Source organism: Ambystoma mexicanum, chromosome 3p (assembly GCF_040938575.1).
Source record: "Ambystoma mexicanum isolate Mex_15411 chromosome 3p, UKY_AmexF1_1, whole genome shotgun sequence".
Taxonomy (NCBI): Eukaryota; Metazoa; Chordata; class Amphibia; order Caudata; family Ambystomatidae; genus Ambystoma; species Ambystoma mexicanum.
This window is the reverse complement of record NC_090925.1, coordinates 736,958,685-736,986,464: the sequence shown is the minus strand read 5'-3', so window position 1 is coordinate 736,986,464 and position 27,780 is coordinate 736,958,685.

The window sequence follows — 27,780 nt, the reverse complement described above, 5'->3', positions numbered from 1 at the left end:
AACAATAGGCAAAAGGAGCCCAGATAAATTCCTTGAAGCTGCAATATAGTCAATAGTAGAAGATATTGACCCTCTCTGCCAAGTATGGAAAGTTAGAGGAGAGTTAGGAAGCACCAAATAAATGTCCCATTCTTTTAGGAGGCGAGTCCATGAGTACCCGTACCGAATTGATAGCTTGAGGTGAGCAGACAGGGAGATTTTAGGAGCAAGCAGAGACAATGGATAAAGTGTGGCGTTAAAATTGCCACCAATTATGATTTCAGCATTGGGACTACGAGTAAATGCCTCGAGAAGAGCAGTGTTCAATGCTTCAATAGCCTTATTAACAGTTGAGGAAGCAGGATTCCAATAAAGGGAAATAAGTGAAACGTTTCTGCAGTAATACATATCAAGACCCAATTCTATAATGGGAAATAAATCAGATGCGTAAGTGTGTTTGACTGTGAACCTCATATTGTTGTTTATTAGAATTGCCAAACGCCCTGCCGGTCTACCAACTTTCTTCTGCACTGCGAGATGAGTAATGGAAGTAAAACTATCAAACTGCACATCTATCAAACACATGGTTTCTTGGATAAGCAGGACAGGAGGAGCAACTTGAAAGGCAAATAAAGACATCCTTTTTCAAAGATTTTTTTATCCCGCAGCAATTCCAAGAAAAAATACAGAAATCGATCGATTTAAAGGTTCAAGCCAAGTTAAATCATTTAATGCCGTAGTTAACGATGCAAGTTGTTCTATCATGAGGTTGTTATTGACCCCTTTAAGAGATACATTATCATGGGCACCCTGGGGTTCAGCTGTGATTAAGGGCTAAAACTCCAGAAAAGTCCATGCTTCCTCAAGAGATGCGAATACCTGCATTTGTAACCCCAAAAGAGTGAGCTCAGTTTTGAAGTCCAAAAGCCGTTTTATCGGGAATAGGACATTACATAGCATTCGATTATTGTTATGGTTAGAAAGCCTAACCCATTCCACGTCATGGGTAACTAGATTGTGCAGAGATGGGATTTTGTATAAGGCATTCATTAAGTAAGATCGATTTATACGTGCCATACCATTAACATTCGAATCGTGGTCCTGTTTGCGACAAGCTGTCATTATAATCCTGTGATTAAAAATATCCCGAAAGGGGAATTCATTAGAGCTTGAAGGAACTGTAGATTTTTAGCCAGAGGATATGTCATGAAGAATATCACCAAAGCAAGAGCTCAAGCAAGGAAACTTAAAAGAGAAAACACACTGACTTCCAGAAAGCCAACTCAAAGTCAGCCAGAAAGAATTAGATTTATCACAACCTTTTGTGCCAACAATGATGTATTAAGGATGATCCTTAAAAAGAATTGGGAACTTTTAAAATTGGATCCACATATTCAGAATTACATTGAAGAAAGTCCTTTAGTAACATTCAAAAGAGCAAGAACGCTGAAAAACATTCTTAGCCCTTCACTTTTACCAGAAGAAAAATGTACAGTGACAACCTCATGGTTACCCCAAAGACCTACAGGCTTTCGCAAATGTAGCTCATGCACCATGTGCCAATATGCAATGGGTAACAAAGAGATATTTGAAGACTCTTTTTGGTACCAAGTTCAAAATTACTGACTTTATAAATTGCAAAACGAAATTTGTGATTTACGCAATAATCTGCGAATGTAAAAAGATGTACATTGGAAGTACTATTAGAGAAATGAGAACCAGAATCAGGGAACACATGTCCAGCATTGGAAGTCAGAACGTTAATTTACCATTGGCATCCCACTGGCAAAAAGAACACCAACTTAGCAATAAAAAAGACATCACATATTTGGGTCTAAAAAGAGTGACACTTGGACCAAGAGGTGGAGACCTAGAGAGGAAACTGAGACAAGAAGAAGCAAAACTAATATGCTGTTTCCGAACAGTAGAAAGAGGCTTGAACTCTGACAATGAGATAGCCTCCTTTTTATGAAGTACTTAAATTATGTTATGTCAAAGATGTGGTGCCTGTTTTGAACTGTAAATTCAGTATACAATTTACTTACCCTGCATGTTACTGAACAGTTCCAAAATACCCAGATTTGATTTTAGAACATAACCAATAATGATAAGAATGGGTGGTTTTCAGGTTTATTCAGCTATTAATAGCTACTTAACATTGGCAGTTAACCATTTGCATAAATTCATTAGACCATTGCCTCCGGTCCTTATGACGATAGATCACGCATTTATAAGAGTGAAGACATGGGAGTTAACATGGCGAATCTTTTTATACATGATTTGTTATGTGTTACAGACCTTATTATTAATATAACTGATTACTAACTTTCTAACTATCTGGCTTCAATCATGTACATCATTCATGTATGTATTTGTCTCTTGACCGTAGCCATATAGTAGTTAGTGTATCATAACTGCTATTCTTGCCTCCTCTGGGGAGATTTATTTTCATAACATCCAATTCACGCAACCATGAGTAACACTGTTTTCTTTCGGAGCCCAAAAGATGGCGCTCATATTAGAAATAGAAAAAGGACCTCTTCGGTTGCCTAGACAACCTCAGTAACAACTACTTATAGCCACCATTTTGGCTTTTTCTGTGAACGTGGACGGAATTGTACGGAGCTCGTATTTTTGACTGCAGAGGTGAGACAAGCTTTTATCTGTAGCGCGTGCGAAGTGAACCCGCTCAAATTTGACTAGGATACATCATGAGACAATAAGATAGGGATTAGTACTCGCGCAGCCTCTTTTCACGGCACATGTATTATAACTAGAGGGTGTCATCCCCTAAGTGCTTCTGTCATCTCACAAACATATAGTATCAATTCATTTACAAATGCTGCTCCACGACAAATATATGTACTTTTAGAATATTATACATATCATTCTATTTAACAGGCTGGGATTTAACCCGTGAATTTTCATTTTTGCTATGCTGACAAGCTACGTTCAATATTTACAACCAATACCATTGGGTAAGACATAAGTAGCTCATTTTTTATAAAAAACTTTGTCAACTGAATGCTAAGAGATAATTGAACTCATGTTGTTTTTTTCTCTTTTCCTTTTCTCTCTTGTCTCTTTTCTCCCCTCCCCGTTCTCCACTCCGTTCTGTTTATTTTCTAAATGTTTTCATGTGGACATTTGATGCAATAACGGATGTTTTTCAATTTATTTTGATACTTAATGACTCAATGTTTTCCCTGAATGATCCTCCTTAACAAACCCCTCCCTTTTTTCTGTCGGTGTTAGATTTGACATAATTTGTCCGTGCTACAATTGGTCACTATTTTTCTGTTGAATTTAAATATTGATTTTTGTTTGCATTCTTGTATTAAAAATTAGCCCTGATTTGAGAAAGACGGCGCAGACCGTTGAAACACGTGTTATCACAAAGGGCACTCGTTCTAAATAATACAAATTCACAATTACTACATTTCAATTGAGTGGAGTCTCTTTTTTTCATTTAACTAAAATTGGCGCATGAAGGAATAAGTGCAACTACCTTCTTCATTTTTTGCTTTTAAAACGGAGTAGAGGAACCATATTTTTCTCCGTTGTTGCACAATCCATGCGACAATCACTATCTATACGAAGGGCGCTGAGGTCCTCTGTTAAGAGTGTCCATTAAAAAGGTTCCCCACAGCTGTTTGCCTATTGTTCCACACTTTGAGCAAGGCAAAACACATGAGGAAGCAGCAGTTCCAAGATGGCAGTTTAACACAAGAAAGCCGGCAAAACAGAAGGGGGTTGCAAGGAGGGAAGTGCCCTTGACCTTTTCGACGAGGAACCGTTACTTTCACAAACCCTCGAGAATAGAAAGCGTAAGACCAGGAAATGAGGCTGAAGAATCTTCTATGTGTGCCGGAGGCACCCGGGGCCCTCCCATGTTGATAATCAAGGTGGTGAGAAACCAAGGTTGCAAGCAGCAACATTGTATGGTGAGCGCTGAAGCGGACAGTGTGTTAAAATGTATGTGATAAACAATGCAAGTGAAACTGAACAAGAGATGACTGACTGAACTTTGAAACTAAGATACAATACCTTTGACAGAGTGGTTCGGCACTGCGTGCATGCTCATTCGAAGGTCTCTGTAAGGTATTCAACTAAGAGTGGAGAAAGGTGAAAGAGTGGCAAAGAACTGTGCATCGAAGTGGTCCTGCGACGGGGCAAGCAAAATCCTGTGCATAATCGAAAGTCTTGGATGTTGACATTGCCTAACGAATTGATGACAAGTGAATTAAATTAGTCTGAGCCCGAATGAGTGAGATCAATGGAACAAGTTAATTGCAAAGTGAATTAAATTGATTCGAGCCAGAACGAGGGAGATCAATTGAGCAAGTTAATGATCAAGTGAATTAAGTTGGCGCAAGCCCGACCGAGGGAGATGAATAGAAACCGTAAGACTAGGAAATGAGGCTGAAGAATCTTCTATTGTGTGTCTGAGGTAACCGGGACCCTCCCGTGTTGATAATCAAGGCGGAGAAAATCGCCTGCCGTTGTCATGCTGTTCTTGGCTCCTACAACAAAGCAGTACCAGTGAAATCAACACAGCCGGGGAGTTGGAGAGACTGATACCAGAACGGTCTGTGCTGAAACCAAGGTTGCAAGCAGCAACATTGTATGGTGAGCGCTGAAGCGGACAGTGCGTTAAAATGCATGTGATAAACAATGCAAGTGAAATTGAACAACAAATGACTGACTGAACTTTGAAACTAAGGTTCAATACCTTTAACAGAGTGGTTCGGCACTGCGTGCATGCTCATTCGAAGGTCTCTGTAAGGTATTCAACTAAGAGTGGAGAAAGGTGAAAGAGTGGCAAAGAACTGTGCATCGAAGTGGTCCTGCGACGGGCAAGCAAAATCCTGTGCATAATCAAAATTCTTCGATGTTGACATTGCCTAACGAATTGATGACAAGTGAATTAAGTTAGTCTGAGCCCAAATGAGTGAGATCAATGGAACAAGTTAATCACAAAGGGAATTAAATTGATCCAAGCCCGAACGAGAGAGATCAGTTGAACAAGTTAATGATCAAGTGAATTAAGTTGGTCCGAGCCTGAACGAGGGAGATCAATTGAAAACTTTTGGGATAAAATATGTTTTGTGTTAAAGAGAATTAAATTGGCCCGAGCCCGGCAGTGGGAGACTGATTGAACATTGTATTAAACCAGATCTGAGACCAGCTGAGGGGGATCCTAGGTGAATAGTGAATCACTCGAGAAATTGGACACATGAACACTCTAAGAAGTTTGTATTAAAGGGGATCTGAGCCCAGCTGAGAGGGATCCATAGTGAATAGTGAGCTACCTAAAAAGTGGAGTACGTGTGAGCCTCCGAGAGGAAGTTAACTTATTGTTTATTTGTCACATCAGGCCCTCTAAAAGAAGAGACTTTGAAAGGCCTTGCTTCTAAACTTTGAACTGCACCCTCATGCCAGAGAAGCCAGAGACTGGGCTAAGCTTGAGTGTACCGCCTTGTCCCGTACTGAAAACATGGGGAATGGAGGCCAACAGCCTGAACATCCTGACATATGATTTCTTGAACACTTTTCTTTTGCATAATATTTTTTCCCACACTATTTGTATTTAGAATTAAGGATTGGCAATAGGTTTATTAGTATAGGCCCTTTTATTTTGACAAGGCATCACTAGGGCTCCGTTATTATTATTTGATGGTCGTAGCTTGCTTTTATTTTTATGAGGGGCCACTGCATGTGGCCGTAACCCTGCCTTCTTGAGTTCCGCCCTGCGCATTGCCCTTCAGTCCTTTTCTATAGCCAAAGTCGAAGGACCATTAGCAAAATACAGGAAACCTTTTAGAGGGGATGGCGGGCAGGCGTATGGAGGAAAGGGGACTATGAACTAGGAGTAAGGTAGTAACTACGGTGAGTAACTTTGTTATACTCCTACGTTCCATCCTTTTCCTCCATACTTTTGGGAGATTTCCAAGCACTGACCAAAGAAACGGGAGGGTGAACATTTCCCTTACTGGAACAGGTTTTTAAGAACTGCCTGGCCAAACTGGGCATCAAACGGGAGCTCAGGGTACGACAAAAGTGTCTACAAAAAGCAGAGGGAGAAGCCCACGTAGCAGCCTTGGCTAAGGACTCCCAAGAGACATATTTCTGGAAGACAACAGCAGCTGCCTTGACACGGACCAAATGTGCATAAATGCCCTTTGGGGGCTGAAGGCCTTGAATTGTATAAGCCTCTGAGATGCATGAAGTGATCCATTGTGAAATGGATGCTTTTGAAGCCGTTTTTCCTTTTGTGTCCCCGAAAGTAACAAAGAGTTGTGGGGAGCTTCTGAAATCGCTTGTTGTTTCAAGGTAAAACTTCAGAGCTCTTCTGACATCCAGGCGATGTACAACCCTTTCTGCATCTGAGACCGGGTTTGAAAATAAAACCGGGAGGGATATTGACTGGTTTATGTGGACCTCCGAGACAATTTTTGGAAGGAAAGAACAATGAGTGCGAGGCACAATGTTAGCCTTGAGAAAGGTCAAGAACGGGTGTTCGACAGAGAGAGCTTGGAGCTCGCTTATTCTTCACGCAGATGTTACTGTAATCAAGAAGGTCACTTTCCAGGAGAGAAACCTGAGCTCTGTAGTGGCCATTGGTTCAAATGGCTTGTGACACAAGGCGGTAAGGACCAACTTTAGATCCCATTTTGGGTGAGGAGGCCTGACAGTCGGAAAGAGTTGAAGAAGACCTGCAAAATGCCTCTTGATTACTGGATTTGTCAGAGAAAAAGAGCAATTATCTGTAGAAAGATAAGCTGCAATGGCTGACAGACTTGTTCGGCACGATAAGACGTGGATGCTGGAGGCCGCAAGGCCCGATATAAAAGACAAGACACAGTAAGCAGAAACATGTCGAGGATTAAGTTGTTTAGCAGAGCACCAATGACAAAAACGAAGCCATTTACTTTTGTACTGCGCTCTTGTAGAGGGCTTATGCGCCGCCTGGATTATGTGCATATTATCCTTCGAAAGGTTAAATTGTGCTAAGGTCCTGAACTCAGGTGCAAGGCTGCCAAGTTGAAGGATTGTGGGGAGGGGTGCCTCACCTGGTGATTGCTCTGGTGCAGGAGACTGGGGATCTGCAGTAACTTGATTGGATCGCATGTCGATAGGTGCTGGCGCTCCGAGAACCAGAACCTGGCTGGCCACCAAGGAGCTATGAACAGGAGAGCTCAGTTGGAGGCACTTCTGAGCTTCAAGAGCAAACAATGAATCAACGGCAGAGGAGGAAAGGCATAAGCGTTCATGTTGTCCTCGAGCGCATCCCCCAAGGAAGATGCTCTGAGACTGTCCCTGGAAGCATAGACTGGTAGTTTCCTGTTGGTTGCAGTCACAAAGAGGTCCACCGTTGGAGAGCTCCATTGTTGAAAAAGCTTGGCAAAAACATTGCTGTTGATTTCCCACTCGCAATTCGCCACAGACTAGCGGCTCAGGAAATCTGCTGCAACATTGATCTGTCACGGAATGGGCTCGGCCTGCAGCCAGACATTGTGTTGGACTGCCCAATTCCAAATTCGGATAGCTAGATCCACCAGAGGAGGTACCCTGGTGCCCCCTGTTTGTTTACATAGAACATAGCTACAGAATTGTCTGTGCGAATTCGCACCACCCTGCTGATGGTAGAAGGGTAGAAAGCTTTCACTGCCAGGAAAACCATCAAGAGCTCTAGGTAGTTGATATGAGACATCCTTTCTTGGGGTGTCCACAGATCGTAGACCTCGAGATGACCCAACATCGCTCCCCACCCTAGAAGGGAAGAGTCCATTGTAACCGTGAGCTGTGGTAAGGAGTCCTGGAAGGAGGTTCCCACTGAGAGGTTGTCCGAGGTTGTCCACCATTGAAGATCTGACATCATGGAAGACAGGATCGGTATCATTTTGGAGTCTGGATCAAAATCTTGGGACCAGCAGCTCCGCAGCGATAGCTGTGTGTGCCTCATTTTCAGTCTTGCAAGAGGCAGAGCTAGAACACACAAGGCCATCAAGCCAAGGAGGCTCTGGAACCACCAGGCTGAACTGTTGGAGGAGTTCAGGAAAAGATGGTAAATGGTTGATAAATTTGCAATTCTGGCTTCCGTTAGGAAAACTCTGGCCCTGACAGTATCCCAACAGAAATATCAGATCTTTAGCAACCGTCATAGATGATTTCCACCCATTCACGGATAGCCCCAAATAAAAAAAAAATGTATTTTTGTGTGTCAGTTCAAATTAAACTTTTCACACTGTATTTATGAATCATCGCTCAGTTCCATAATGTCATAATTTCTTGTATGTAAAATGTGCATAAAATGAGCATAAAAGCAAATTATCTTGTTCTTCAGTCAGCTGTTGTGCAAGTTTTTTTTTTAGTGGACGATGCAAGACAGTGTTTGCCCAAGGTTTATTTTCTTTGTGTATTAGCTTTAGATGAATTGTTTGCTCTGGATGTTTGTTAGAGTTGTAATTCTTGCAGAAATATTACGGTTGCTATGCTTAGCGATATATGTTGCGTGCTTATTATCATAGACCACATAGTGGTTGTTGTTAGAGTTCTTAAGGTGTGAAAGTACTTATGAAAGTATTCTTTCCTCATCTCTATGAGCGCAGTTTTCTCTTGGCAGTAACAGCTCCGTCAGCAAAAGATTAAACCGTAATCTCATTATTTGAGATCTATACTCCTCGTTTGGGAATCTTTATAAATATTTGGGTATCTGGTTGATCGTTTTGGTAAAAAATATGCCATGATTTTTTAAATATTTTTTTATCTTTTGCATATCTATTCAGTTTCCATCCAATTATTGTACCATAGTTTGATCTTGCCGCGTTGAGGGTTTGAAATTAGTGTGTCTTCATCTATGTTATCTTTTTCCATCTTTTCTATGCAGGCGTTTTTCCATATTTTTAGTTTGCGCTTAGATCAATTTTCAAGAGCTTGTGTTATGCTTGATATTATAGTTGTTTTATGTTCATCTTTCATTAGACATGTCCTGTATAATGATAGTGAATTCAATTCCTTATTTGCTTTTAATGATATGAGACCCAGTTTGAATCTTATGACTGGAATCAGGAAGCTTTTAGGTAGTGTTAATAGCATTTTCTAGAAGTATCCTGCTAGGTAGTTCCAATTTGGTTGGTTTTCTTCAGATTTAGATTGAGCTGCGTAGGTTAAAGCTGGAATTACTTTTTGTTTGCAAAAAGTGAGGATGGGCAGGTAAGAGAATTTTCCGTATTTACGGTGAGTCAGGGACACCTGAGACCGTAGTGTTGTTAATTTGATTTTTATTTCTTGAGTGTAAGGACTTTCTTTTTTGCTGTTGTTCACATTTAATCCCAAGTATTTGTATTCCTGTACTATTGGTAATGCTATTTTGTCGATGTTCCATTTGAATTTTTTGCTTTATTTTAGAGATTTTTAGTATATTGAATTTAGGGATATTGATCTTTAGTTCATTCAGTATGGCGTACTTCTCTGGTGCTCTAAGTAGCCTCTGTAGGGCAATGGGGGTCTGGTCGACGAGTGTGAGGTTGTCGGCGTATAGTAGCCATGCTATGTTTTGATTATTCAATTTGGTTGGAAAGTGTCTTGTGGCCTCTAGGCATTCACTGATTTCTCATATATAGAAATTAAAGAGGGTCGACGCCTGAGTACATCTCTGCTTTAGCCCACAATGTGTCAGGATTGGTTCTGAGAGAAGACCATCATTGTTTATTTTGATGCAAATTGATGTTTCATTGTAGAATTGTTGAATAAATGTAATATGTATTCGGAACATTCTGCTGCTTGTAGTTTCCTCCATAATATTGATCTTGAAATTGAATTGAAAGCTTGGCTGAAGTCAATGAATGCAATGAATAGTAGTTGTTTTTTCATTAAGGCTTCCCTTTTAACGTGGCTGTGATGTGTAGAATTGGGGCCATGCCCACTCCGCTAATGAAACCCGATTGATGGATTTCAAGGAGGTTTTTGATCTTTAGCTAGTCAATTAAATGTCTTAATAACAGTCTAGCATATATTTTTCCAGTGGTGTCAAGTAAGGATAAGGGATGGTAGTTGGATGTATTTGTTCAATCTCCTTTCTTGTGTATGGGGATGAGTATGGACTGCTTCCAAGAGGTAGGTATAAATCCTGTTCTGGCTATATTTTGATATGTTGCTAGAAGAATTTCTGACCACAGTTTTGGGTGTGCTTTAATGATTGAGTTGCAGATTCCATCGGGTCCTGGGGCTCTTGATGTACTTCGTTTTTTTATTTGATGCAGGATATCGGCAATGTCGATGGATAATTTAGCTGCATGTTTCTTGCTTGTGGTGATTGTGAAGGAATCTTTGCTGTTGGCAAAAAGTCTGGTGAAATGGCACAACCATTCATCTTCACTTATTGTGTTAAATAAATGGGACTGTTTTTGCCCCTTTTTTGAGTAGGCTCCATATTTATACACTAGGTTTTGTGGTTATATATCATAGCATTTTTTCATTTTGTTTTTGAGCTTTTATATTTTTATATTGGACTATGAAGTTTTTGTATTTCGTGTGTATCTTAGCCACCTCTTTTTTATATTCGCTGATCGATTCAACTTTTATGTTTTTTAGGTCCCATCTTTTCTTACCTTTTCTCTTTTTGATGATTGGATCATATGCATATCTTATCATGAATATTGGCCGATGAGGGGGAGCTGATGTCTGGGCGAAAAAGGATACTTTATCAGTGTATAGATCTTGTGTGATTTTTCCCCCTTGTGGTTCTTCTGCAGGTTTTTTTATTCTACTTAATAGTTTTTTACGTTTAGGTGTGGACCATTTAGTTCAATTTCTGCCCTCTGTAATCTGTATTGCAAGTTTTTAATATTCCTTTGTTATCTGAGTGGAGGGTTTGAATGTGATTTCCAGAATGTTATTGTCCCTTTCCCCGGTTTCTATGATGCGGATGTTTTAAATCAGATTTATGCTGGTATTTGATATGTATGCATAGTCCAAAATGGCTTTTTATTTATTGACCATATATATATATATATATATATATATGTGCTTTGGGGGTCTGGCGTTGGGTGGGGGGTTCCCCCCACATATATTTTACAATTGACCTTCACAATTCGGTCAGTTGTGAAAAGGTCAATTGTAATTCGAACAGTTGTAAAACGAACAATTCGTATACAACCATTCCCGTTGGCCATGAAGTCCATCCATATTTTTTCCTTGGACTCTGTGATAGGCATCTTGTATTCAAGTCGCCTGCTATTAAAGCGGTTTTAATTTGTAGATCATTCGCGATCATGTCTAAGCATTTTGTCATGTGTGAAAAAAGAGGTCTTCACTAACGATCGCTGGATTCCAGTAGACATTTATTAAGGCTGAGCTTGGGACCAAAGGGTGATTATTATTGTTAAATTCTATTTTTATTAACTGTATGCATGGATGAGAGGATAACTATGACTTTATTTTCCCCATTGAGTCAAGTTTTAGTGTTATTAGAAGGCAAGCCATGGGTCTCCCTTTTGCATGTTTTGTGGCTGGAATCCAATTGTTTTCGTAGTTCGGCCATGTCTGTTGCGTGGTTATCCATGTTCCTTGTAGGAGTATCAGATCGTATCTGTTGAGTTGATGATTTTTGTTTGGATTCATGAGGTGAGTGAAACCTGTAGTGTTCCTTATCCCTATGCACAAGTTTGGGATATTGGTACTAGTTAAACTCTATTCCTTTTGCTGGAGAGCATTTGTTTTATAGCTTGTTGTAGCCATGCCCATTTTGATTCTCTGTGTCTTTTTGATCCGTCCTTGAAGTGTACTCCTCTTTCTCCTTGTCGGGTGGATTCTCTATATTTGATGAAGAGAGGTTTAGAGGTGCAGTGGGAGTATGAGTAGTCAGGCTCGTTAGGAGGTTTTCTTTTGTAAGGTCTGAAATCCTTTTCATGGTTTTTTGTAATAGTGAATTGGAATCCTATTTCTGAGATAGTCTTCCTTTCTTTCCATATTAGTTGTTTAACAATCAATGACGGTATTTGCAAGGTGGCTGAGTTCTGTCTTCTATTTTTCGTTATGTATACGGCTTCAATGTCCTTTGATCTTATTTGACTGAGGGGGTCTTCCTTTCTTTCCATATTAGTTGTTTAACAATCAATGAGGGTAATTGCAAGGTGGCTGAGTTCTGTCTTCTATTTTTCGTTATGTACACGGCTTCAATGTCCTTTGATCTTATTTGACTGAGATTGGGGTTGGTTCTGAACATTGCTAATAAGGTGGTGCGATTTGGAAAGCGGTCTCTCTTCTCTCTCTCTGACATGGTTACGGCGTGGGTGTCTGTTGTTTTAAATTATGATCATCATTTCCTTTATTTGTTGATGGTATGAAAATCCCATCTTTCTGTTTGAGGTGGTCGAACTTCTGGGATTCTCCTTTGCTTATGTTTTTAGCCTCATCTGTTTTGGGTGGAGTTTTGTCTTTCTCTCTAGTGCTATTTCTATTGAGGAAAGTTTGTTTCTGTTCTAGCGTTTGGAAATGCGAATGACCACTATTTTGACCATTGGCAAGAGCTTTTTTAGTATGTCAGAAGTTATGTCCTGTATGGATGTTTCTTTTTCATACACTTCTGGAAGTGATATGATATCATGGATTACTCAACATACTCTATCACTTGTCCCTTCGTCCTGATCTTGGGGTGCTCTGTCATTAGAATGAACTTCTTTGTTTGTGAGGTTTATTATTGGTGCTTTCAATGTTTCATCAGCAGTTCTGCGTATTTGGTGAGGATTTTTGCATGCATTTGTTATTTTTGGGGGAGGCGGCATGGATAGACCATTAGACTTTTTTTGTTGCGTTTTGGTTTTCTTTTGCTCTTGAGGGTTCAGGAATAATTTGAATACTAGCTCTTGTGCTTCCGTTGGTTCATTGACAGTTGCAGCTTTAGAGGATGGTTTTAATTCTGTGTTATGCTCTGGTTCATTGTTTTCCTCCATTGATTGGATCAATATGGAAGCATCATTTGGGGGGCTATTATTTTGGGAGATGCAATATGACTTGTATTGTTTTTGGAGGAGGTAAATTTGTCTTGTGGATGAAACAGTAGAGTTGAGAGCCTGATTAGGAGATATCATATGGATTATGGGGGATACGGATAGATTAAAAACTCTTAATTTATTGTCAATTGTGTTTCTAAAACAGTGTTGTTTTGAGTCATACTCCCAGTTTCATTGTTTAAATGGGCTTTGTTGGTGTTGTCGTGGTTTGGTGATTTATTTATGATTGTTTCGCTCATTTCACTTGGGCGCATTGCAAGCAGCAATGCGCAGCTGTTGCTTTTTAGCGATTCTGAGTATAGTTTTGCCAGGATTATAGGGGTTTCTTCATGTATCATAACGTCAGTCTTTCCTATGTGTGCATTGGACGGTGCAGCAATCATATTCACTTCTTCGTCTTGTGGCGGTTCATTTGTAATTGCAATGTTTTGGGACCGAGAGAGCAGCAATTCCTCGTCTGTTATTAGAGGTGGCGGCACGTTGTAGCTGCTTAGAGTATCCTGTTTCGGGGCTGGGAAAGCAGAGTTGTTGAGGTTCCTTGGGGTTTCACTTTCACTTTACAGAGATCGCTGGAGTGTCAGTTTGATGCTATTTTGTTCGGGGAATGCGCTGTTGTTTGCAACACAGTTTTGCTTGCCGGGGGTCAGAAGTTTCTAATATCGGAGGATATTGATTTAGGTTGTGGTATCCTGGTTGTTTTCTTTCATCATTCTGGCAAGTTTCATCTTGTTCAATATCTGGTGATTGTTCAAAAGGGTTATGCATGTTGATTGGCATATCCGTTATCAGGTTGTAAAAGGGCATATGATGTTTGCGTCTGATCGTAGTGTCTACTAAGAGACAATTAAGTCAGAGAGGATTGTGAGTGCTGTGCTGTCAGCTGCTCAGCTGAACAGCAGAACAGTACTCACTCGAAGCACTCGCACAGAAGCACGCGTGCCTGTGCTTTTATGAGTTGTTGTGGAAAAGGGGCGGAGCCACACACAGTTTGTGTTTTAGAGAGTATTTAAGTGGAGTCTTCAAACAGTAGATAACAGTGGCTTTGTCCAGGGAGCAGAGCCACCGAGCAAAACAGCACTCACTCAAAGCACTCACACAGTTGGAACAGAACCTGGAGGAGAGACTGAAGATTGGCTGCTGCAGCCTGGGGACAAGGACTCTGCTGAAGCCAATTGTCTAAATATGGATAGATATGAACTCCCTGCAGTCTGAGGAATGCTGCGATGGCCACCACCATCTTCGTAAAGACACTTAGTGCCGAGCTGAGACCAAACGGCTGCACTCGATATTGGAAATGTTCCGTTCCGACAGAAAACCAAAGGTATTTCCGATGTGGGGCTCAGATCAGGATGTGCAAATAATCTACCACACTGAGCCAATCGCGTTTCCGGGGAGAGGAATTTATCTGGCTGGGTGTGATCCTCGAATTTCTTTTGGGGAAGGAAAAGGTTGAAGTTGGAGAGGCCGAGGATAGTGAGCAGGCCAGCCTGTTTGGGTTTGGGTACTGTAAACAGATGGGAGTAATAGCCCTCCCCTTGTTCCCCCAAAGGAACAGGTTCCACCCTTTTGAGGTTCAGAAGTTTGTGTACCTCGGCTCTGAGGGAGGGAGACCCAGTCTGCTGAAGAGGAGGATGAGAAGGTGGGGTATGTGGGAGGGGCAGGTGGAAGCACGCTCGGGCGAAGGACAAAACCCATCGTCCTTCTGTGATGGTCTGCCACACCTCCAGATGAGACAATATACATCCTCCCACAGGAGTCTCGTGTGACCGATGGAAAACATCATTTGGATGATTTATCAGAGGAGAGACCTCCTGTTGCAGAGGAGGCGGCTTATGACAGAGATAAAAACTGGCCACTTTGCCTTTGCTGCTTGCGTCGAGGCCCACCAGAGGAACCTTCTGTTCTGCATGCTCAACGCTCCTTGAAACCTCTAAATCCTGAAAAGGACCTTGTCTGGGTCACCGACCTCTGTGTATAGGGCCCTTTACCTGGAGGCTGTTTTTCTAGTACCGACAAAGATTTAGCCGTCAGTGTGCTTGCCTTTGTTTTGTTGAGTTCCTCGTCGGTGGAGGAGTGGAAAAGCTCTTTCCCTTCAAACGGGAGGTTGAGTACCTTGTCCTGAACCTCCTTTGAGAACTTTGTTGTGTGAAGCCACGCCAGGCGGGAAATGAATATTCCAACCATAAGGCCACGAGCAGATGTATCTACATGATGGGCTGTGGCCTCCAGCAGGTCCTGAGCCAGAACTCGGTCATCGAATAGGCCTTCTTTAAAATCTTCTAGCCTGTCCTGTGGGATACAATCTTGAAATTCCAAAAGCTCTCTCCACAGCTTGAGATTTGCCACTGCTAGAATGTCTTCAATATTCGCTTGACGCAGCTGAAGACCTGCATTGGAAACATTTTCCCAATGCCATCTAGAATTTTGTCCTCCTTGGACAAGACCTGAGAGGCAGCCGTGGAGGATGTTGAAGAAGGCTTCGCTTGGTGCGTAGCTGGTGCCACTACCATTGATTAAGGGAGTCCACAGGCAGTCATGTTTTTTTTTGGATTGATATTTTATTTCTATCGCGCTCGTACACAAGTGTTTCAGAGCGCCAAAAGGCAAGGGAGGGGAACAGGGGAGAACAAAACAGAGATCTTACTAGGCCCAGTGACATTGAGAATGTGCAAGTGCATGGGAGAGGGGGGAGGGGAAAAGTGCATAGAAGGGGGGAGAGGTGGAAAGTGCGAAGCAGATGAGAAACAGATAAATAACAATAAATAAATAATAAAGGCAACAAACAGTGGTAATGCAGCCAGCAATTTGCAAGTGCTAGGTTTAAGTCAGCAGACAGGGTAGGTCTGATAAGTGCAGGAAGAAAAAGGGGGGGCTGTATGGGTACAGATACAGACCCCAGTGCAAGGGGTGGCCCGGAAGCAGTGCGGGAGGGTGGCAGGATGAGCAGGTACCTGTGCCCAAAAGACAGAGGGTGGCCAGGTGCATGGTGCCAAGAGAGAACAGATCAGCAGGGGAGAGGGGGAGCGAAGGCAGAAGAAAATAGGAAGGCCTTGAGGTGCTTCCGGAACCATAGATGGTTCTCCTCAAGTTTTAGAGTGGCAGGGAGGCTGTTCCAGAGGGCGGCCCCAGCCGAAAACAGAGATCTACCCCCAGCTCGTTTCTTAGAAAAACAACTGACCCTGAGTGAGTTGGAGGTAGAGGAGCATGTCCTCTGATGAGTGGAACTTGTAGCGAGCGTCTATTTTTTTTATTTATATGCGGCCCAGAATAAGGTTTCTCCCAGACCTTACGGGCTTCAGCTAGCACATCTTTTTGAAGAAGAAGACCTGTGTGCTCCTGCGCAGTAAGAATTAACGCTCCTGAGAGAACTCCATCTTGTGGAGTCGGAGGCTCAGGTATTGGAATTTCCAGCAACGCCATCATATCCAAGACCCGGTCATGAAAAGCTCTGACGGAGTGGGGCGGGTCTTCACTATCCTACTCTGCGTGCTCCTCGTCTGTTTCGGCAGGAACAGAAAACTGGTCTGTGACACGTGGTACCTCAGACACTTTAGGCATATCCATTTGCACAACTGGCGTCATAATCACGGGTGAAAGTAGGCAATGGTGACAGTGTAGAAGGGAGTCCCTATGGAAGCGGAGGATGCACTACCGAAACCTGCTGAGGAGTAGGAGGAGCAGGCTGTGGCTCGAGAGGCTTAGTATATATTTCTTTGAACAGATCCTTAAAGTAAGCCTTCATCAGGTCTGAGTGCATGAGGGCGTGGAATTTGCCAAACAAAACGCATCCTCAGAGGAAGGTCTAGGCAGAGGAGTGGGTAGAGGCCGCTTTGGAGGGGCATATCACCAAGATTGCATTGAGGCTGGTTGCCAAGATGGCCTTCCTCTAGCTGTATCCACATAAACTAAAGGAGCAGACGTAGGAGGAAGCGAGACCGTATGGGGCAGCGTAAACCTTGCACACCAGTCAGTTGGCGGGCGAAAGAAGTTTCTATTATCCATTTATTGTGGAAAAGGCTGCTCGGTCCCAAAAGTTGGCCCCTCTATACCAAACCGTTGAGAACGCTGGTTTGGAAGAGCTTGTCAAAATGGCTGCCTCAGGCCGCATGGGTTGAACCACCATTTTGTCACCGCCTGAAGTGATGTCTGTCACAGGTTTGTGTGAGGCTATTGTCACCACAGGGATTGTAGGGGCTTTGGAATCAGTTTTAGCCCTTTGACAGTGTCATGATCTCTGCTTCCAAAAGATCAGGACTTGCCCGACTCCCTTGGAAGCAGACCCATAACCCCGGTTCCGAGTGCCAGCCAGTCCCAATTGGGAACTTTTGGACTCTGTCCTGGCGCCAGTGGCACCAGGCTCATAAAGATGCCCAGTCCCAGCGCTGGAAGCGCCGGGCTCATAATGCTTGGGTGGATTTACCTGCAGCAGACCATGCTGCTTACTTACCTGCCAGTTGAACCCCTGATCCTCTTCTGTTTGGGACTACTTTTCCTGTTGGGTGGGGCAGGAGCCACTCCCTAGGTTCAGAACACTGGAACTCTTCTGGAAAGCAGGAACTCTTTTCTTACCTAGGCGTGGCTGTGGAAGGAGACACCTAAGCACTACAGGAGGCTATTTAAACCACACCCGATGGATGAATCTTGCTTTGCGTTATTCTGCATTCTCTGCAGCAGAACGCTCATCGTGTCTTCTGCTTCTGATCCTGGGCCTAAGGGAACAAAGGCTTACCATCCTGGAATCCAGTCTTCAGCAGCACCTGTAAAGACAAAGAAAGAACAGGTTAGCACTACGGTCTTCAGTGGCAGCGCATCTCTTACCTGGTCCATCGGCTGTCACCAACGCCTCGCGCTGCATTCCGGCATCTGAAAGACAAAGGCTTACCTACTCTTCGCATGCTCCGGAGGTCTTCGCACTGCATTCTGGCATCTGAAAGACAAAAGCTTACCAGCTCTTCGCACGCTCCGGAGGCCTTCGGCGCTGCATCCCGCATCTGAAAGACAAAAGAAGGTGCGTTTAAAGACATTGGGCAACTTTATTACTCACGTGCCATTACTCCTTCCCACGCTGAATCCAGTGGGTATTCCAGCACCCTTCAGCTTCTCTAAAGCTCCGAACTTGTACCTGCAAGATAAAAGGGACAGTTAGTGCGCATCGTGAAGCAGGCTACAAGCGCTTACTTACGTGCTTCCAGGCGCTTCTATTCCTCACGCGGGTTCGATCCTCAACTCTCATCAGCCCGCCATCCGCCATCGCCGGAACCCTGCAAAACAAGAGATATCATTACAAAAGACTTTTAAGACATTTGAAGTGCCCAGAACTTACTGTTCGTGCAGTTAACGACGGACAGCAGTCCTCTGAGGTCAAGAGGCCTGCACCCTTATCCAGTGAAGAAACTGGTTACGGCACCCTGCCCCGAGGCAGATGGAGAGCTCGGCGTTCACTTACCTAAGGTGAGGGTGTTAACCTTTGGGGTTCTACAGGAGAAGAGAAAGGGAAGAGGAGAGAGGCACCCAATAACCCCAGTTCATTAATCCCATATTTTCTATCTGCAGACATCTTACTCTTCGAGTCAGACATACAGTGCACAGAGGTCCAGCCCAAAGAGCCAACCGTGTGTTACACATCACCTTTGAAAATACGGCATTCACCCAGTTAAGACCGGCGCCTCTGCGGGAATCAGGTGAGCGTTACAGAACGCAAAGCCTATCGCAAAACTCCCACCCAGGCACTATGGAAACCTCGGATACCGACCAGCTAGCCCAGTTACTTGGGGAACTAAGAGCAGAAGTGCATGCAGCCCGTCAGGAAACGAATGCTCTAAGAAGGGAACTGATTATTTCCAAGGAGCGAACAGACGATCTCGCTAGACAATTGCTACAGTCACAAGCCGGACAAACTCTGTTACCCGCATCAGGGGCAAATCTTCCTTCAACATCCTCTACGAACCCAGTGCAGATCAACCTACCTGGGAATGTACCTCTGGCTCCGCCCGAACGATTTTCTGGTGACCCAAAGAGGTTTGCAGTATTTATTAATCAGTGCCGGTTGCACTTCTTATGCCGGCCAGCAGCCTTTCCAACTGATCAAGCTAAGGTAGCTTTCGTGCTTTCGTACCTTAGTGGCAATGCGGCAGACTGGTCGATCCCTCTAGTTAATCAAGATGATCCGGTTCTCCATGATTTTCAAGCTTTTCAGCTCAGTATGGAAAAACTGTTTGCAAGACATTCACAGGGGCAGGCCTTGGACAATGAGCTCCTTTCATTGTGACAGGGTAATCAAGACCTTTTGGCTTATATTGCGTCTTTCAACAGACTGATAGTGGAAACTCAATGGCCTGAGGACAAAAGGATTACGCTGTTTTATAGAGGTCTACGTGGAGAGCTCAAAGATGTGTTAGCCCAAGTAGTGAATCCCCCGCAAGACTGTTCGGACTATATTGACTTAGTCGTTCAAATTGACCACAGACTGCAGAACAGGAAGGCCGATCGTTCCAAGTTTGATGCTCGAGTATTTTCCAAACCACCAACTCCTACCAAAGGAGTAGACTCCGGGGAACCCATGCAAATAGGGGGCCTGAAAGGACCACTAACACAAAAGGAGCGGGAAAGGAGAAAACAGCTGCAATTATGCCTCTATTGCGGAAACTTGGGGCACTTTCTTCGAGACTGTCCGGTGAAACCAGCCAAGAAGGCAGTAGGAGCTGCAGTTACCAGGGTCACAAACTCTGAGCAGGGAAACGACCTCGCCCGACAAGAATAGAGGTCCTCTTGCCGAGCGTTAAAACCAGTTCCGTGACCTCGCATTTCGTGATACCTATGGTCCTCATTAGCCCTGAACATCCGGATCAATTACATGCGATTGAAGCTTACGTCGACAGCGGTGCCATCGGCAATTATGTGGATCATGAAATGGTTTTGAGGATGAATCTGACTGTTTGTCCAAAGGCTGTAAAGGACGTCATTACTACGGTGGATGGTACGGAGATAGCCTCCGGACCAGTAACGCATACCACCCAAGAAGTGACGCTAGTAAGTCAAGATGGACACCATGAGAAGATCGTGTTCGATGTGATCAAGGCCCCTCAGTTCCAGATTATTCTAGGAATTCCTTGGTTAGAGAAGCACAATCCTCAGATCGATTGGCGAGCAAGAACGGTTCAGTTTCCAGAATGTGTCTCTACTTGTCACCCTCGACCTGGTGTTGCACTGGCAGCAATTTCCTCGGAGGCTCCTCACTTACCTCCTGAATACCTAGAATTCCAAGATGTTTTCCGGAAGGATCAGGCTAACTCTCTACCTCCTCATAGGTCTTATGACTGCCAGATAGACCTGATACCTGGATCTACTCCTCCTTGTAGTAGAATTTATGCCCTCACCGAGCCTGAGAATCTTCACCTCCGACAATACCTGGATCAATACCTAGCGAATGGGTTTATTCGTCCTTCCAAGTCCCCTGCTTCCTCAGCTTTATTCTTCGTTCCAAAAAAAGAAGGGGACCTTAGAACTTGTATAGATTATCGCGCCCTGAACCAGATCACCGTTAAGAATAGATATCCGTTACCTTTGATCCCTGAACTCCTGGACCAAGTCAGAAAAGCATGCATATATACAAAGCTGGATCTTAGAGGAGCCTACCACTTGGTACGAGTAAAAGAGGGCGATGAATGGAAGACGGCCTTCCGCACCAAGTATGGGCTATTTGAGTATCAGGTCATGCCCTTCGGACTTTGCAATGCCCCGGCCGCCTTTCAATATTTTATGAACGATGTCCTCAGAGAGCTCATAGATGTGTGTGTTGTTGTTTACATTGACGACATCCTCGTTTATTCTTCATCGGAAACTGAACATCGGAAACACGTGAAAATGGTCCTCGAGAGATTGCGTCAACACAAACTTTTCGTTAAGTTGGAATAATGTGTTTTCAACGTGACTGAAGTTGAATTCTTGGGATTCATGTTATCACCTAGCGGAGTGCGTATGGATTCAAAGAAGGTCGATGCAATTCTCAAATGGCCATCGCCATCCTCCGTAAAAGGTGTTCAAAGCATGTTAGGCTTCGCTAACTTTTACCGCAGGTTTATCCCCGAATTCTCTCGAATAGTCCAGCCCATCACCGCCTTGTTAAAGAAAAACAAACGTTTTGAATGGTCTACCGAGTCGGAACAAGCTTTCCAGAATTTGAAGACTAGATTTATCTCTGCACCGATCTTAAAACATCCTCGCCCAGAACTCCCCTACATCGTTGAAACTGATGCTTCGAGCCTTGCCATGGGGGCAGTTCTATCACAAAAGGACCCAGTAACCAATCAGTTGCATCCCGTGGCATTTTGGTCCCGCAAATTCTCGCCTCCTGAAATCAATTACACTATTACTGATAAGGAACTTCTAGCTATCAAGTCCGCCTTTAAGGCTTGGCGGCATTATCTTCTGGGGGCCCGACACACCGTTACTGTGATTACAGATCACCGAAACCTGCAATATTTGAAAACCGCAAAAGCTCAATCCTCTAGGCAACTCCGTTGGGCACTATTCTTTGCCGAGTTTGACTTCATAATTACCTATCGACCTGGTACAAAAAACGGTAAAGCTGATGCCCTTTCTCGGATGGGAGTGGAAGAACATTTGATCAATCCTAAACCTGTACCTATCATTCCCGAACAAAGAATTCTAGGTGTAATCGCCACACAATCCATAGAGGAAGTTAAGGATAAAGCCAGGCTACTGGTAACTCCAGCAGACATACAGAATTGGCATCTGCAGGGAAAGGACTTTACGGTGAAGGACAACCTATTATATTTCCAAGAACGGTTATACCTGCCCAGCACAGATTTACAGAAAAAGGTAATCTCTTGTTATCACGATTCTTTAATGGAAGGACATCCCGGTATGACCAAGACCTCGGAAAAGATCAAGCGCTACTTCTGGTGGCCGTCTTGGAAAAAAGATATCAAAGACTTTATAATGTCCTGTGGAGTATGCGCCCAAAACAAGAGTCAAAAGGAAAAACCAGCCGGCCTCTTACGCCCTATTGACATCCCGCCTCGCCCTTGGCATACGCTTTCTATGGACTTCATCACCGATCTACCTCCATGCTCCGGATACAATACGATCCTAGTAATCGTGGACCTATTCTCCAAGATGGCGCATTTCATTCCACTCAAAGGCTTACCAACAGCAGCAACTCTGGCCCGAGAATTTCTCGAAAACATCGTCCGACTGCACGGTTTTCCTTCAGTTCTAATTTCGAATCGAGGTAGTCAATTTATTTCTCATTTTTGGCGAAGTTGCTGTCGGTCGGCTCAAATTGATGTGAGACTTTCGACCAGCCACCACCCTCAAACCGACGGACAAACCGAGAGGACCAATCAAACTCTGGAATAGTATTTGCGCTGCATGCTACAACAAACTGAAAAAACTTGGAAAGATATCCTTTGGATAGCCGAATATGCCTACAATAACTCTGTCCACTCGGGAACTGGGAAGACCCCGTTTTTTCTTTTATACGGTAGTCACCCTCGAACCTCGGAGTTGGATCCACTCCAAGATCTTGGAACACCAGCAGTAGACCACCTGCATTCTACAATCACCCAAGCCTTTAAGGAAGCCGTTTCTCACCTTCAAAGGGCTAAAGAACAATACAAGAAAGGAGCAGACCAACATCGGAAGGAAGCCCCCCAATATCAAGTAGGAGATCAAGTCTGGTTATCCACCAAATATCTACCTCTAAAAGTATCACGCACATTCAACCCAAGATACCTTGGTCCCTATTCCATCACTACCATAGTAAATCCAGTAGCGGTCAAGTTGGACTTGCCCCCTCACATGAAGATACATCCGGTCTTCCACGTATCTCTATTAAAACCCGTGCAACCTCAAACCCGACTAACTACATCTCCAAAACCTATTCTAGTTGATGGAGAACTCGAGTTTGAAGTCAAAAGCATCCTGGATTCCAAGATCTCCAAATCTAAACTATTTTACCTGATTGACTGGAAAGGCTACGGTCCCCAAGAAAGATCCTGGGAACCTGCAGAATATGTCCACGCGCCTCGTCTAATCAAAAGATTTCATCGAACATTTCCTAACAAGCCCAAACCCCCGGAGAAGCCCGGTTTGGGAGGGGCCTTGAGGGGGGGTGCTGTCATGATCTCTGCTTCCAAAAGATCAGGACTTGCCCGACTCCCTTGGAAGCAGACCCATAACCCCGGTTCCGAATGCCAGCCAGTCCCAATTGGGACCTTTTGGACCCTGCCCTGGCGCCAGTGGCACCAGGCTCATAAAGATGCCCAGTCCCAGCGCTGGAAGCGCCGGGCTCATAATGCTTGGGTGGACTTACCTGCAGCAGACCATGCTGCTTACTTACCTGCCAGTTGAACCCCTGATCCTCTTCTGTTTGGGACTACTTTTCCTGTTGGGTGGGGCAGGAGCCACTCCCTAGGTTCAGAACACTGCAACTCTTCTGGAAAGCAGGAACTCTTTTCTTACCTAGGCGTGGCTGTGGAAGGAGACACCTAAGCACTACAGGAGGCTATTTAAACCACACCCGATGGATGAATCTTGCTTTGCGTTATTCTGCATTCTCTGCAGCAGAACGCTCATCGTGTCTTCTGCTTCTGATCCTGGGCCTAAGGGAACAAAGGCTTACCATCCTGGAATCCAGTCTTCAGCAGCACCTGTAAAGACAAAGAAAGAACAGGTTAGCACTACGGTCTTCAGTGGCAGCGCATCTCTTACCTGGTCCATCGGCTGTCACCAACGCCTCGCGCTGCATTCCGGCATCTGAAAGACAAAGGCTTACCTACTCTTCGCATGCTCCGGAGGTCTTCGCACTGCATTCCGGCATCTGAAAGACAAAAGAAGGTGCGTTTAAAGACATTGGGCAACTTTATTACTCACGTGCCATTACTCCTTCCCACGCAGAATCCAGTGGGTATTCCAGCACCCTTCAGCTTCTCTAAAGCTCCGAACTTGTACCTGCAAGTTAAAAGGGACAGTTAGTGCGCATCGTGAAGCAGGCTACAAGAGCTTACTTACGTGCTTTCAGGCGCTTCTATTCCTCACGCGGGTTCGATCCTCAACTCTCATCAGCCCGCCATCCGCCATCGCCGGAACCCTGCAAAACAAAAGATATCATTACAAAAGACTTTTAAGACATTTGAAGTGCCCAGAACTTACCGTTCGTGCAGTTAACGACGGACAGCAGTCCTCTGAGGTCAAGAGGCCTGCACCCTTATCCAGTGAAGAAACTGGTTACGGCACCCTGCCCCGAGGCAGATGGAGAGCTCGGCGTTCACTTACCTAAGGTGAGGGTGTTAACCTTTGGGGTTCTACAGGAGAAGAGAAAGGGAAGAGGAGAGAGGCACCCAATAACCCCAGTTCATTAATCCCATATTTTCTATCTGCAGACATCTTACTCTTCGAGTCAGACATACAGTGCACAGAGGTCCAGCCCAAAGAGCCAACCGTGTGTTACACATCACCTTTGAAGATACGGCATTCACCCAGTCAAGACCGGCGCCTCTGCGGGAATCAGGTGAGCGTTACAGACAGGGAACCTTGGCAGAGCCGGTACTAGAAAACGTGGGGTGTTTTTCAGCCGCTTTGGTTTCTGCAGAAGTATTATTCCTCTGTGAGGGAACCCCGGCAGGGCTGTTGCTTGAAGACTTAGGGCCCTTGCCCTCCTTATTTACCCCCTCCGTAGGACCAGTACAACTACAAGATTGCTTGTGGGAAAGCTTAGGGTCACAACCGGTAGTCAGAGTCCCTAAATGGGACCCCTTGATCCTGCTGGTTTTTATTATAGCCCCTATTTGGGGATCCTCGGGAGTGACCTCAGTATTTTTAGTCACTTTACAGGAAACCTCGAGACTAGGCTTAGTACGTTTAGTACCAGACTGGGAAACCTCGGGAATAACCCCAGTTGAAGTAGGCCCAGAAATATTGCAGATGGGGAGCCTCAGAGTAAAATCTGTGACCATTTTAGCCCCTTGATAGGGAGCCTCAGAGAAAACCCTGGTACAAGAGCCACTTGGACCCTTCCTGGAACCAGAAGACTCTGCAACGGAGTCCCTTGGCCGGGGTGCCCTAAAAAGGAAATTAACGGACGCTTCCTTTTTTCATAAATGAACTGCTGTAAATCTGGGAGAGGAAGCGGTTGGAACACCTGCTCCCATCTGACGAGCCTACGTTGGAGTGCCCGGACGCAGAGAGAGTCGCAGTAGAGACAAGAGTCCCACCAATGTTCCGGGCCCAAGCACTTCAGACAGAGAGAAAGGGGATCTGCCCTCGTGAAACGACGTTCGCACGAAGAACAGGACACAAATCTCTGACGCTCCGGCATAGATGGAGGAGAAAAAGACAGTGGAACCAGAGCAATTCTTTATATAATTGCACTAGTCCTAAAATATGTTGGGAAGGGTGTTTAGTGGGTTAAACATGTTTTTTCCCAGCAATGAAATTACACCTAACCATCATTTGTAATGTAAGAAAAGCCCTAATACTCATTCAGCAGACACCAATACCATTGCCAATGTAATGTATGAAAAGCACTAATAACTGTCTATTCATCCAACTGGCATCTGTTTCCAGGGCCATTTGAAATGTATGGAAAACACTAATATATATTCAACAGCCACCTGTTACCAGCTCCATTTGTTATGTATGGAAAGTGCTAATATTTATTCATTTGACTTCTGTTATCACAGTCATTCGTAATGAATAGAAAGCACTACTATCTAGTCAAAAGACACCTCTTACCAAGGACATTGGGCCTCATTGTAAGTTTGCCGGTCTGTGAACTACGGTTTTACAGGCACGGCTACCGCTAGTATTGTAATGACCCCCATTGTAATGTATAAAAAAACACTAATATCTGTCTATTTATCCAACTGGCATCTGTTCCGAGGGCCGTTTGTCAAGTATGCAGAGCACCAATATTTATTAATTTATCCATAAGGCATCTGTTATCAGGGCCATCTGTTAGTGTATTCAAGGCACTGGTAGTCTGTATTAATATATACAATACATATTTTATATGTATATAGAAGCTGTCCCGCCTGTTTTGTAGAGACATTAATCCTTCCTGGGTGGTTTAGGTTGGGTGTTAACTACATTCCCAGGATTCACAAGACACACGCCATGTACAGTAAGGTGTATGACCATTCTCTTGTTCACCAACAGGTAGCTTGTTTATTTGGAAGAAAAAGCAGGACACTGAGTCTGTTAAGAAGTAGGTCACATTCACCGACATATCCCCGACGCAACCTCTCCTCCTCCCTCTCTGCAATCGATCACTGGATGACAGCCAACCACCTTTTCCTTAACCTTGGCAAAACTCAAATACTGTTATGCGGTAAAATGACTCTCATCACCCAACCGATACCCTGGCCACAAACCCTAGGAGCTCCACCTGCAGCAAATCTAGGACACACAATGGACTTGGAGCTATCCCTCTCTCAACACATCAACTCTGTGTCCAGAACTTGAAAATTCTACTTACGCATCCTAAGGAAAATATTCCCCTACCTAGCCTACCCTCAGACTCTGCAACACTTGCCATTTTCTTTCCCACTTAGACTATGCCAACTCCCTCTATCTTGGCGTACCAGCACATAAAGTCATGAAATGCCAATGAATCCAGAACTGTGCAGCCAGACTCCTCCTTGCCCTTGTACCCAGAGAACATAGCACCCCCACCCTCAGAGTACTACACTGGCTGCCTATCAGTCGACAAGCCTCCTTTAAAACCATGTGCATCACACACTGTGCTCTCCATAACACTGGACCAGAGTTCCTCTAGGACAAGATAACTTGCTACCATACGACCAGATCTCTCCAATCAGCCTCAGCACTCCTTTTTGTAATCCCCCCACACAACTCCACCAGAATGGGAGGATCCGCCTTCTCTATCCAAGCCCCATCCATCTGGAACTCTCTTCCGCTACACATCCGCTGCAACAAACACTACCTCCTTCAGAAAGGACCAAAAAAAGTGGCTATTTCCAGTGGCATCCTGAATCGTTTAGTGAAACAGAGTCCCTAACCCATCCCCATCATGACATCATCATTCCTCCAGCCTCAACTGCATTCCTAGCCAAACCGGTATCTCTGTTAGGTGTAGCGTAGCACAGATCAGTCAGGCCATCTCCATCCCCGTAGCAACAACTATGCAAAACTCCACCCAGTGACATGACAAGACACCAAGACTGTGCCGGCCATTATAGCCACAAAGTATCTACCTCGACTTTTGGTGCCACCTAAATTGGCTTTGAAAAATACTTTGGACCCTTTATTGTTGATAAAGTTCTTAACCCTGTGGTAGTTTGCCTTAGACAGCATAAAGGCTGGAAACGCATCCATCCTGTATTTCATGCCTCATTGTTGAAAAAATATATATACATGAATCTGGCACGAATTAACCTGATCCTCCATCTCCTCTGTTGAGAGGTGGTCATCTCGAGTATGAAGTCTGGGACATTTGCAAATCGAATCTCAGGAGGGAAGGTTTACAATTTTTGGTAAACTGGAAAGGCTTTGGACCTTGTGACAGAACCTGGGAGAATGTTACACGTCTTTGCACCCCATCTTGTTTAAACATGTTTTGCTCACCACCCTTGCAAATCTGGTGCTCCTGGTCTTGGCAGTGGGTAGGCTGTCATGGCCCAGTGTGCCTTTCATAAATGCTGATGCCACAGAACTTATCATGTCTGCATTGTCTGCTGTAATCTTTGATCCATTCCGATGCCTGGTGGGAAGGCTGCTGCAAGATGGCACCCAGGACGAGATG